Raw genomic sequence first — 14156 nt, forward strand, 5'->3', positions numbered from 1 at the left:
ACAAGGACTCTCACAGTGCTGTATCTTTGAGGATGAAGCGTGTTGAATCATTATAGCAGGAGAAAGACACTGCGGCTGGGTGACAGAGCAAGGGAGTGACTTTACCTCTGGACTGAGGCAGAGGGAGTGGCGTTGGGAGAAAGAGGAGGGTGTGAGTGTGTGTGTGTGTGTGTATGTGTGTGTGTGTGTGTGTGTGTGTGTCAGAGAGAGCTTTGCTTTCACGCCTTGCTGAGCAGTGAAAGAGTATCTGTCACACAGAGGAAACCAAAAGACAGGGCATAAAAGTTAGGCAAAAAGAAAGAGACACAAGGAAAGGGACAGTGGATGGGAGAAGAGACAGAGAAAGAGTTGGTTGAAAGAAGCTTCTGTCCTCCGTCCCACCCCCTGACTGTCTTCCCCTCCTCTCTGCTCGGCCGGGATCGAGAGGAAAAAGAAAAGGAGTGCAGAGAGAAAGACAGAGAGGGAGCTCAGCCACGCTCACTCTTATAGCGCAGGACTCAGGAATTCCAGGACCTTTGGAGTTGTGTGCGCATGCACACACACACACACTCACACACACACATACACACACACACACACACTCACACGCTCACACACATGCTGCTTTTCTCGTGCTGATACAAATCACAACAGGACTCAGAGAGGGAGTATAAGAAAGAGAGATAGAGAGAAGATTAGAGAATAGCCCTTTCCAGCCCTTTCCTGTGGACTATTTGACCATGATGGCACCTGCCGAGGGGAAAGTGACTCGCAGGAGCTGAGGACTCACACGGGACACAAGCAGAGGAAGCTGCTGATGAAAAAGGTGAGAATTTGATTTATTATCAAAACCTTCTGCTCTAACATCTGTCTTTGTATTTTATGCCCTTATTACCACATAAATCTGTCAAGTGAAGGTATTTATCAGAGGTTTTTTTCATTTAATGAGTAACTGATGTAGGAAGTTGTGTGTTTGACTGTGGGGTATGCTGAAGTGAAATGTGTTTGCTGTGTTTTCAGGTTTATTTATTTTTTCAATGGTTGTTAAGAAGTGATTACAGTTCTTGTAAGTGTTTTTAAAGCTGGGGAATACCCTTTTTGAAAGACTGGAGGTGTTTGTGTTGGAATCACTAATGCACTTGTGTGTCAGCTCTGCTTTATTTGGCGTTTCATATCTATGTTGATCATTAGGGTGATTCCCTTGAGTAATATAATGGCGTGGCTGGACAAAGTGTTTGTGGACTTTGTTTTTTTGGATGGAGAATGTGCCAGCGAGAACATTTCGTGGTTTTCTTATCTGTAATTGGATTTGATCAGTGGGTGATTCATCTCAGATAAATCAGGAAGGGAAAGAGTTTGCATGTGTGAGTGAGTGTGTGTCTTATTTCCTGATGGTCCACCAGTGGAAGTGGGGGATTTAGAGGGAATTATTATTGCTTTTGAACAGAGTCTGTCTTTTTCTTTAGGCGTTGATAAATAATAACAATGAAGTTATGTTTTTAATTTGAAAATGTGGACAGTTTTTTTTTTTATTTTTATTTTTTTATGCTTTTATATGAGGCTCAGGACCTTGCACTCAAGCAGTAAATCGCACAAATTTTTACACACAATAAATCAGTGGTGAATAAAGAAACAAGTGGACATACAGAAGATTATAAGTCTTTGGATCTTTTACACATGCGGTTATTGTGTGCCTCATCCTTTCACTCCTCCCTCTACCCTCCATCCTGCCGCACTCTGCCACTTTTGTTCTCTAATCTCATTTACTTCTGCCTTTTCTGCAGGTTTTCAGAGAAATCCAACAACTAATGACAGGGGCTTATCCCATGCCACTCTGCCTCGCTCTCATCCTTTCTCACACCCCTCTCTTTTCTCTTCCTCATCCTCTTTACGACTATTCATCTGCCTTCATAAAGCTTTGAGTATCTGTTCTCTCTTTTATATACTTTGGCTCCTTCTCGTTCTTTGTTACTATCACGCAGAGTATCTTTTTTGTTTATACCCAGTTATCACCGGTATGTTTTGTGTGTGAGCGGGAGTTTACGTGTTTTCAAGCTCACAGGTGTGCATTGTGTCTGTCATCTCACCTATTCAGCCCTGTAATCCCAGGTCTCACTGGTCTTTATAAGCCCTCCACCCCAAACCCACCTTAACCTGCACAGTAACCCTTCCATTACCATACCACTGAACACACACATTAACCCTTATAGTTTACCTTGGCGGTAAGGTGTGTTCTGCATGCAGTGGCTGGTCCAACAAGGTTTTACATGGTTGTTATCTTGTGTTCTGTTACACACCCAGCTCATGAGGTGGACAAAACATGGGAAACACCTTTCAATATAATGCAGTCAGGTGCAATATCACCACCCACTATGACCTCAATAATAAACTGAAACTAGAAGTACTTTCTTATAGCGTCAACAAAATCTGCTTTATTGCATATTATGAATTTATAAGCTTCAAATTCAGAGCTCTTTTTTTACTAGATTGCATTAGGTTGTACAGGTGTATCTAAGAAAGAGTTTCTGTAGGTGTCACTCTTTGTATTGTCTGTTCAGTCGTGATGGCTATTGCCTCTCATACTAATTAACCAGCTCTTCCCCCTGCTGATGCACATTTAAAACACATCACTTCCTGTGTGCCACAGGATCCCCCCCCCCCCCCCCCCAATTACAGACAGGCAGACAGTCTAGAACAGCATACATGTAATAGCTTTTTGCCACCTGGTCAGAGGTTGCATTCGCTCTTGTGTCACTTTACAACGGCGAGCAGCAAAGTGGACATTTATTTAACCTAACAGCTCCTGTGGGTTCAAGGTGGGTCTGTTGATTGCCTGGTGATGTATCGACTACCGAGGTAATTTTACGGTTAAGGTGGCTATTCACTGATCCTCTGCCACACCTTAAAACCCATTAACCTCCATCTCAACCCTTCCTCAGTGTAAAAACCCATTAACCCTTCCCTCACCCTGTAATATCTGGCAAGTCAGCAGAAAGTAGGTAACAAATGTGTAAAGCAGAAACACAAAGATTTTGGGAAGTATGATACAATAGTAGAACACGGGATAAATATCTTCTCTTGCACTGCCCGGTGTAGGTCTATTAGCTCTGTATTGGTTTCCCATTTGCCTTTTTTCTCTTTACGTGTATTAAGTATAGAGTGAAAAAAGTAGAAGAATAGGCTGCCAAGAGCAGATGAGGCAAGGTACAGAGCGAGAGAGAGAGAGAGAGAGAGAGAGAGAGAGAGAGAGAGAGAGAGAGAGAGAGAGAGAGAGGCAGCGATGTCAGCTTTCCTTTGTTTGAAATATTTAATGAGTATCTCTGCTCTCTTGAAATATTGACTTTTTCCTATATAGCCAGAGGGGACAGACGGGAGCGGAGGTTGTTCTCTCATTCAAATAAAAAGCAAAAGGCTGTTAGCATCAAACTTTCATCGGCTTCTTTTATTTGTTTATTTATTTATGTATTGTTTTCCTTTTAAATTCTGTTGATTAAAAAAAAAAAACATGATACTTGCCCTTGATGTTAAGTCGCGGTTAATAAAGGGTAAAATATGCGTGTGTGTCTGTATGTGTGTGTCTGTGTGTGTGTGTGTGAGAGAGAGAGAGAAACAGAGTTTGGGTTCAGCTGTAGATTTTCTGTGTGTGTGTTACAGTATATGGGATCGTGTCTCCAGAAATGTGTGTTAAGATTTCTGTACTACTTATATTCAAAAGTACACTTTTCACATTCATATCATGAGTGCTCAGGGTTCTTTACAGATTTTAAAAACTATTTTTTTTACTAAGACTGTTTTAAACTAATTTCTGGCTCTGATTTGATGTCCGGGTGTATCTAAAAGTCGATCTGTTTCCTGCTTCCGTAACAAACTGCTCATCTGCAGTTTACAGTAAATTGAGTCCTCTGGTGGCAAGGTCGACTCAGAATATCACGCCACTAATAGAAAGCGAAACAAAAAATGGACAGAAAGCTCATATGATGCGCATAATCTAGTGTCCTTCAGAGTAATTAAAAGCATACATAAATACCTGCAAATTGTATCTTTATAGATGGATCATCAGTTTTTTATTACTCAAAGTAGTATAACTGCCTCAGTGCATTTGTGTATATGCAAGAATGTTGACTGTGTTAGAGATATAGGATACGGTTGAAGATAAAATATCTCATGTTTTAAAGGTGTCATTTGATATGTGTAGATAACCTGCACACATGGATGGATGGATGACAAATGAGTTGAAGCTGAGGTCAGGGAAGCTAGCTTCCCTAATTCATCACTCTCTTAAAAAGGAAGATAAAGGATGTTTAGTATTCTAGGTGATCAGTGTCGATAAAAGTGTAGATAACACCTTAATTGATGTTCAAACTCAATCTTTTAAGTTTAAAGAGGTCTTAAAAGATAATAGGGGAAATGGAGGCACTAAAATAAACCAGGATGGCAGGTTTCTTAGAAGAGTAGTGAAGCTAAAGTTGGACATGTGTAATAACACGTGAGAGAAAGTTAACGGTAGATTCCTATACAAGGTAAAAGTATTGATCGTGACTCAGACAAATGAATAATTTTCACTAAATGAGGCAAGAAAAGACATGAAAAGATGACATATTTTGACAGGTAACAGTCAACCTTTGTCATCGCATACAGGCAGTTTAGAAAAATGAAGAGGAACAATCTGTTTTCCTCACTTGGTAAAAAAGACATTGAGTCCTGATATAACAGGAAAAAAAAACTGATTTTCCATTGTCATGAACTAAGCAGTAGAAGAGAATAAGATGTTATGAACAGTATTAAGCATCATCAGTATAAACCAAAAACATCTGAAAGACATTCAGTGGGAGACTTCATGTCTGTAGCGCTGGGTATTGTTTGAAAATGTTCAATTATGATGCCAAAATAATTGCTTAGGCACAATACCAAAATAAAAAAACAAAATCCAAAACTTTTATGCCAAACTTTTATGGTTTGTCCAATAATTTCACCGACCACATTTTGAATTGAGATATCTTGTTAAAAAAAAATGTTGTACCTGATCCCTGATTGACCATCTCCCAAGTATATCAGGCCCCAAAACATATAACACAGTGTGAAAAAAAGAAAATCATGATTTGAAGAGGAAATGTCAAATTCAAGAATAGGTTAACAAGAAATATCAGTCCAAATATTCTCTGCTAGCTTATGGTAGTTCATTCATTTTCCAATGACTGTGGGTTACCAAAGCAATTCTGCACTCAAAAAACATTGGCATTTCATAACACAGTGTAACAAATTTTTACTTGCCTTTAGAGGAATAATAGGGTAGTAAGTGTTATGTCCTAATTGCCTATGCCTAAGAAGTATAGAAAATGGCGATTATTCCCTTCAGACTTTGCTTTTGTGACCAGGACAGTGATATTTTGAAATTTACCTAAGGTGAATTTGCACATTTTCATTCTCATTAAGTCAGAAAAACAACATATGAATTACTGGATACAATGATGGGAGACTATATTTAGGGGCTGATTTGTGAAAGTGATTTACAGCATAATCGTAAATCTCCAGAGACACCTCACTTCTAAATCTTTTGTGGTCATTTTGTATAACATTAGTAGAAATACATATTAATTTTGATTCATATGTTGTTTTTTCTGACTTCATGTAAATGAAAATGTGCAAATTTGCTTGTTTTCCCATTGGAAATAGTTTAATTTCAAAATATTATTGTCCAGGTCACAAAAGCCAAGTTGGAAGGGAATAATAGCCATTTCTACACTTTAGGCATAAGCAATTAGGAAATAAAACTTACTACTCAGGAACAAAAACTGAGTTACATAGTGATCAGCTGAGCAATAAACACCTATGGCATAAATGATAAGCAAAATGAGAGCAGGATGATAGTAGATGGGCATAATTAATGGATCAGTAACCAGATGTCACAATATTAAACCAGAGACAAAAACATGAGAATGAGGTAAATTACGACTGCGTATCTGCACTTGTTGTTGGTTCAGGAGGATTAATGGTAATCTGGCTCCATGTCATCAGATAAAAGCAGATCACTTAAACATGCTGATGGCCTGAAGTTAAAGTTAGGCTGAAGACGGGACAATCTCAGATCACTATCAGTGGACTGCTGGGAATGAACCGACGGATGTGTAACCTGGAGGTTTGACCACTGGGTTGACTGGTTTTTGATCAGAAGGTTGCTGTTTTGAATCTCTAGAGTGGCCGAGAAGCTGTTAAGGAGGAAGAAATATGTAGCTGATACTTTTTCTCTTTAGCTTTTGTTTATGTACCCTGGTGTAAAAACACATCAGTCAGAATAACCACCTGATCAAACTCAATGAAACAGATATTGGACAAATAGTTGCAAAAAACGTTCAACTAAAAGATTGTTTTTCCTCTTCCTTTAATTTTGTAGTGCAAGACGGGAACAGTCTGGTATAAGTCTGAGGGGAGAAAGTGAACATGCACACAGTAGGAAGGAGAAAGAGAACAAACATGATTTAATGGACGAGAGCTCTACTTTCTGCTTTCTTTTGGCTCACGATAAGACTCACTGCTTGACTTGGACAAGACTCGTGCTCCTCTTCATTCCTTGTGATCGTACTGACTACCGTCACTACACACACTTCTCTACTCCAGTGGGAGTGAGATAAAAAATGTAATAGGGTTTGAGTTAAATAGCATTTTATCAAATCTGTATCTTTTTACATCTATAGTTTATAATCTCTTAAGTAACAAAAGCTTTAAATAACTAAAGTTTAGGTGGCATAAGTTGATGAAAATGTTTTGTATGTTACTCTTTGGTAATGAAAAAGCATAAGATGATGAATGGTTTGTAAGAATTGTATTAATAATCTGGGTATTTTCTGGCATTTCAAAGCAGATGCAGAATGGAGCTATGTATTGAAACCAAACCTTACTGGTTTATGTACGTCCGGTTGAACACCAGATGGAGACCAATGAGATCAATATGTCTTACAATAAAACAGACGAACAGTCAGTGTCATCACCCTCTGATATGAAAGACACGATGTTGTTTGATCTTTATTATTTTTATGGTTCAAAGGGGGGTTACAGTATCCAGTGTTTTTTTTCACCCAACCAATAACCCAAACATCTCAATATTCAAACTTGAACATGTTGAATATCAGTCGTTGGCACTTCTAGTCTATAATGTAAGTATTATGTAGTATCAGCATTAAAAAACCCACACCAGTCAGCAGGGATGGGTATCGTTAGGATTTTATTGAAAAGCCGCTGTCAGTGTCTTTGTGTTCCCTTACTTTCCTTTCCTATACTGTCTCACACATAAACACACAAACATGCTCACACCCTTCCTGTCCTTCCTCATTTCTTCTTTCTTCCTAGAATGCTCAAGTCTATCCATCGCTGTTGCGGAACAGCCTCTCCTTTGCCAGACTGACCTGTAATTGCACTCTAGATTTGTGTAGATGTGTGTGTGTGTGTGTGTGTGTGTGTGTGTGTGTGTGTGTGTGTGTGTGTGTGTGCATACGTGTATGTACATGTGTGAGTTGGACTCCGGGCCTGTCCTGTCCTATCACCTTGAGCGGCCATGCAGTGTTGAAGGTGAGGTGGAATTAGGAGGCTTTACACAAGGAGATAGGAAATAGGAAAATAACGAGATTCTCGCCATCCCCGTCTCTCTCTCTCTCTCTCTCTCTCTCTCTCTCTCTCTCTCTCTCTCTCTCTCACACACACACACGCAATATTCCACACATACAAGCCCCCTTACACCCCTATAGTTTAAGAAACTCTCTCTGCCTTGACACACACACACACAAATATACACACATGCACACTATGTCCCAGAGGAGTGCTCGAGGGGCTTATGCAGGGGATTTTGCTGTTCTGCAGTGTGCCTGTCAGATAAGGAAGGAGACGCAGGCCTGCCTGGTGACATGCTACTGAGCGTGTGCAGTACATCCTCCTCTCCTTCCCCTTTCCCTCTTTAACCTGTCACTCAAGTCACCTGCCACCCTCTGCTGCTACTGGTGATGATACTGCGCACACACACACACACACACACAGGGACTGTCTGGTATCTCATTTGCTGAGCTCACAAAGAAACAAACACACACATACCGGCAGGGTTTTTTTTCCACTGAGTTCCCTCACACTTCCTCCATCTCTGTCAGGCTGGTATGGCTGGGACCAGTCTGCTCTAATGAGAAGAACACTGGAGAGACTATATTATAAACAGTCCTGATGTCAGTATTTGATTAAAAGTGGGTCAATGATTGGTAGATTTAGGCACAACCCCTTGCTCTTCCCTCCTTCTTTTGTTGCCGTTTTCTCGTTTTTGCTCTCATCTTCCATTTTTTTTCTCATTTTTATTTCTTTCACCTCGCCCCTCCACCTTCTTTCATAACCCCCCCTCCTTTTCCTCACTCCCTTGGCCTGTTCCTCCTTCTTCCCTCTCCTCCATGTAACCCCCTTTCCTACCTCCCTCTTTTCCTCCCTCCTCTCCCTCCCTCCTCCTCTTCCTCTCTTCTCACCACCTGTAATCCTGCTTACTGCTGTTGTGCAGCTGCTCGGGATCACAGATGGAAAAAGATATAGTGAGCGCAGAAGGAATTTGAGTGTGTATTCATCAGGGGTCTGTTTTTCAGCACTGTTGCTGATTCTTCAATATTATTTTCATTAGTATTTGATGGCTGAGGCTAGTCTGTATTGCCAGTAGTGATTTGGTTCAGTAATGATTGATTTGGTCCATGAATGAGCTGCTTGGTAAGAGAATGGCATTTTGCCAGCAGCTCCAGGCTCTCACCATCATCTTTCCATCCACCCCTGTTAGAGTCTGCAGTACAGCTGCTGTCTGCCGTAACTTCATGAAAAGGACAGATCGGTCAGTCAAACTTCTTAGTTTTTCACCGTGTCCTTCATGTGTCTCCCAGTTAGTCCTGGACTTAAAACCAGTCTTCATGTCTTCTTGTCCCAGTCTAGCATAGTATTCAATCAGAGCAATGTTGTTCAGTGTTTGTGAAGCTTGCAGAAAATGTTTGACATATTTTCCTGATAAATAATTAAAACAATTGATTGTCAGAATAGTTGCTGATTAATGTTCTAAATCATGATGGATTGAGGAACGTGTCCAAAGTGTTTCTGCCTTGTGCACAAATGTGATTGGGCTTGATGAGAAGGCTGCTCAAACATCCTCCATCTGCAGGTATTACCCACTAATGTAAATGTTTCAACCTTCACTTTTTCTATTTTCCTACAAGTGAAATATCTTGCCCAGCAGGTCTTCATGTTGCAGAATGTTCAATCCTGTCTATCCACCATCCCTCCAGTGAAAACCCTCTTGCCTACGCCCTTGGCCTCTCCTGTCTCAACCAGTAACCCCCACTACCACCAGCCTCTTTACCGCCACCATCCCCCAGCCCAGCCCCAGCCTCTTGGCAGCTCCTCCAGGCAGGCTAATTGACTCAGTCCCAGGAGGGGGGGGATCATGCCACATTTCTAATTTGGCTTCCCCTCCTCCAGATAAAAGCTACATCCCTCCTTCCTTCAAACCCCCCCCTCTCTCGTTAAGCTCTCGGTCTCTATCAATCTAACCCCTTGTTCATGTATTAAGGTTTATTTAAGGCTGAGAAACTTACAATTTCAAGTTAGTAAAAACTTCACTTTATTTTTGTTTGTCTGTGTCTATATATCTTCCATTTTTTCATCTTCATTTCTTTTTCTTTAGCAAGCTGGCTGTCTACGTGATTGCCAACCCCAAATACAGACATTATAGACAACTGAATACATGAAAGGACAGATACACACACTCACAGAGCGCAGCACCCCGCCTTTGCTCACCATGGGGTTCACCTTCAGAGAGCCTCCATCTCTGCAAACTGCACCTGGGGACTACAATGGGCGTGTCTGATTGCGCGCGCGTGTATGTGTGTGTGTGTGTGTGTGTGTGTGTGTGTGTGCTTTATCCCACTAACAAGCAGACAGATGGAGAACAAAGACATTTTGTTATTGATTGTAACACACTTTCAGAATCAGAAAAAATAATCTAAAAAGTCTCCAATGTGCCCAGTTTGTGAATTTGAGGTTTTGCACTTTTGTACATAAAAAAAATATTTTTCTGAACCTTTAAAAAGTGTATTTATACTGCACTGCTACTCAAATGGTGTGAATGCATTTGTGGACATCGGTACTGGTTGTTTCTGGGTATTTCTGTGTGTGTGTCTAAGCATACAAATCCAACCCAATGCATACTGTATGATTTAAATGGTTAGATTGTATGCATGTGCTTTGCGTGCCTTTGTGTGTGTGTGTGTGTGTTTTATGTGCCACTGACAGACTGTAGAAAGGCATTTAAGGTGCTGTGTGTTAATACCTCTACAACAGAGAGGTGGAGTAAACCTCAAGTGCATTGACCCAAGGAGGAGTTTCACGATACAGTGACTGAAATTAAACAAATACACACACACAGACAAGCAGGTATGCCCACAGTAACACAGCAGCAAATCACAAGTCAGGCATCCTGACAGATTCTGTGCAGGAAGCATGTTTGGTATGTTGCAGTAGCTGTGGCCATTAGTAAAATGGCCTTTTCAGATGGACAGATAAGGTACTTTAGTTGGAGGCTCGGGGGCGGCAGGACTTGTGGAAAAGACATTTGACACGTAGAGAGTTGTTAGCTACAGTACAATATGTGGAAAGACTTCAGGTCTGTTCTCAGTATTTGTAGAAGAGTGGAAAATGTTATTTCTACATAACAGGTCAGAGCAGGTTGGACCGATAGTTTGGACTTTTAACGGAGATTTCTAATTGTACCTTTTGTCTGTTTTTTTACTTACTCAGTGTAGAAAAAAATTCACTGCAAATTTAGTTCCCTACATCTGTTTGTACAGAAGTACATTATCGCAATGAATTCATCACAGATGTACCATAACAAGAACATAATGGGCCCCAGATGACTTCACCTTTTGATCGACCAGAAAGGCATAAAGTCATTTTTTGAAGTTTAAAGAACAAAAATGAATACCAGTTACGCTTGAACTAGAGGTAAAGTTTCAAATTTCACCATTAGGTGGTGCACTATGGCAGAGACCCAGGGTCAATTCAATGGTGGTACTTCCAGCTGGGCCACTGCAAAACTGATACTGGTACATTTTGTTCATGGGTGGGTAGCCAGTCAGGGATCATGTCCTTGCAACTCCTGCTGATTAGTCTGTCTGCACTGTCTCTGCATCATCCTCAGGTAAAGAGGGGGAGTCAGAGGCAACATGGACTCTGTTTAAGTGACCACTCCCTCACTCAAAGGGAAAAATACAACAAAGAAAAAGTTGGGTACTGATTTTCTCAATACTGTCTAATGACTGTGCCATTATTTATAGGCATATTTTGGGTTACTTGGAATATATTATTGTCTGTTCAAAGATACAAGTGGTATTAGGGTTTCTCGTCTCACCCTTATGGGTGCTGGTATGCTCAAAAAGAACTCCTTCATACATGTTGTCCAACCACGTCGGAAGGCAATTGTTTAAAGCTGTTTCAAATATAGCCACATTCAAAGGCACAGTGAAAAAATCAGCCATCATAGAGAGGTGTGAGACATGATAATTGTTTAAATATGGCCACACACTTTCACTTTCTCATGGAAGGCGTTGATAGTATTACACTCATTTGTACCCACAAAAACTGACTCTGACTGATTCAAGCAATCTTGGCGAGCCCAACTTGAGGGAAATCCCCAATCAGACAAGATGTCATATCCCATCTTACCTGAGAATGCTTCAGGATACCCCAGGAGGAGCTGGAGAACGCGTCTAGGGAGTCAAGACAGCCTTGCTTAGCCATCTGCAGTGAAGTCAAGTGCAAAAATTTCACAGAAACTTTACTATAATGCATTAAATATACTGTCCCACTGACACGTTTTGTACACCATAAGGTACAATTTCAATGTTGTTTTCAGAAAAGTATTAAGTTGTTCTTTTATTGACCATTCTTCCTTTACTTTACAGCTAAACTGAGTTAAAATAAATTGAAAACAACATGATGAACTGGCGTACAGTCTAAGGTTTACCTGACCAAAAGCATATTCAGTTCTATTAAGATGTGGCCGGTTCCTTGCAGCAACATTTGCCACAATCCTTTCCTCTCACTCGCCTACCTTATGTTGTATAATGGCATGGGAAGGTCATTAAATATCTAAAATGATTGGTAATGAAAGAAACACACAAAGTTAGACAGAAATTCAAACCTGTTTTTATTGGCTGGCATGAAAAGTTGCCATCTTCAGATACAGAACTGACAGTCTTTCATGTGACCACTGACTATGAACTGGAGAATTGGCTGACGTCTTGTGTGGGTGAGGGGGCTTCAAACAGCCAGTCTTTTATGCTTCATAGCCCATATGTTTATATACTGCTCACTGCTTCCCTCATTAGCTATGTTTGTATTTGTGTGTGTGTGTCTTTTGATGACCACCTAAAATGTGAATTCTCTGTTCCTCCATGCTGCATATATGCATTTGATTGTGCACATACGTATATATTTGTGATGTTGGATGATACGTATGATTGATTACTTACATGTCAGATGTGACTGCTTTTAGTTGTACGGGAGGAGAAAGAAGAGGGACATGAGAAAGAGAGAAAAGGAGGAGGGAGGATGGTAGAAGAGAGGTTGAATATGGGAAGAAGAAAATGAAATACAGAGGAGTAGTTTTTAAAGACATTGATCGATTAATGTGAAATGTGCGGCAGCAGGTAGTCCTTGGTCATACAGGTGACTTTATTCTCCCCTTATCATCCCCTCTTTCCTCTAAACATCTTCCAATCCTACTTCCCATTCTCTTCACTCTTCTCTCTGACTTCTTCTTGTCTCTCACTTTCACCCTGCCACTTATTATCGTTCCATTTTCTCAAAATAACAGGATGGAAAGATTCAGAAGACTAAATGGGACAGCAGAAGAAATATGGTAAGGGGAGGTAATGAGGGAGGTAAAAAACTGCATTTGTACCCATTTGCTGATAAGGTCAGTGTCAGAGGTCAGTAACTGATAACGGTATTTACCTGAGGGGCAACATAAACGCACTCACCTTCCTCATTTAGACCCTACAGTTTGTGGTTGTGTAAGTACTTTGTGTAAGCACTGTGCATGTGCAATCTAGATGCAGTTTAAGGCGGTTTCCATCGCTCAAATAGGCACAAGACACAACAGCAGACTTTCAACTGATTTTCTTCAGTCCTGAAAAGCATCTGTATTTGGTGTTATGAGGTATTAAGTCTGTGTGTTTGGGTTTTTTGCCCTGTGTGTATGTGTGGCTCCGTCTGTATTTTGACAGTAATGGTGATAGATGAAAGCCAAAGACATAATGAGTGACCAGCATGTTGCAGGGAGTTTAGTCTGTGTGCTGGAAACATCAGCTGAGGAGAAGAAAAGAGCAGGCTGTGACATGCTGAACAACAGTTGTTTTCACCGACATACCTACACTTTATACCTAAAACTGGCAATAATTTCAGTAAACCTTTATGAATCTATATCTGTGTAGAAAAACCCCATGCTGAACATGTAAGGTCTGTATGTGTGTGCTTTTTTTTGTTAAAACAAGAGTTATTGATATCTCTGTTCAAGCCACATTTAAATGTAGAATGAGGTGCGTGTACACGTCGAGTCTGTAAGAGCGGCCTAACTTTTGGCTTTGCACCTCTTGTTTTCACCAGTGGGGTTAGGAAAAGATGAAAATCGGAATTTCTAAATTTTCCCTTTTCATTTCCATGCATCAATTCCAGCTTTTGTTCAAGGCACCTGTATGGCTACCGAACCGGTGCAATAATTTAGTGATTTTTATTGACACGGCGCAGGATTCTGTGCCAGTAGTCCACAGACTGTTGAATAGACTGGTTTTCCGTGCCGATAGTAGTTTGTTCTACTGGCACGGAATGGGTTTCTGGAATTTATTGTCAGACCTCTTGTAGACAACCAGACATTTTTTACCATCACGTCGGGAATTGTGGTGCCGTTAAATGGGATATTTTATACCGCATTTTATTGTTTTAACCCAAACCATGATCCTTCTCTAACTCTAACCAAGTGTTGTGCTTAAACCTAACCATTTTAATCCAAACAATGGGAAGGATTGCCGTATCAAAAATGTTCCTCCATTTTTGAAACAATTTGATCATGTGATCTTGCGCAATCAATACCAATGCGCATCGTAAAAATTCCGTACCAA

The 14156-nt window shown here is 40.5% G+C and overlaps 1 protein-coding gene across 1 annotated transcript in view; it reads left to right on the top strand.

Moving 5' to 3' along the window:
* Positions 1 to 202: 202 nt before the first annotated feature.
* sema3b (sema domain, immunoglobulin domain (Ig), short basic domain, secreted, (semaphorin) 3B) overlaps positions 203 to 14156 on the top strand; it is an 83750-nt gene continuing 69796 nt past the window's right edge. The window contains exon 1 of the mRNA XM_067591687.1: positions 203 to 805. The gene's annotated coding sequence lies outside the window, so the exon portion shown is untranslated. The remainder of the gene's footprint in view (positions 806 to 14156) is intronic.

The sequence above is a fragment of the Thunnus thynnus genome, chromosome 6, assembly GCF_963924715.1.
Source record: "Thunnus thynnus chromosome 6, fThuThy2.1, whole genome shotgun sequence".
In the NCBI taxonomy this organism is placed as follows: Eukaryota; Metazoa; Chordata; class Actinopteri; order Scombriformes; family Scombridae; genus Thunnus; species Thunnus thynnus.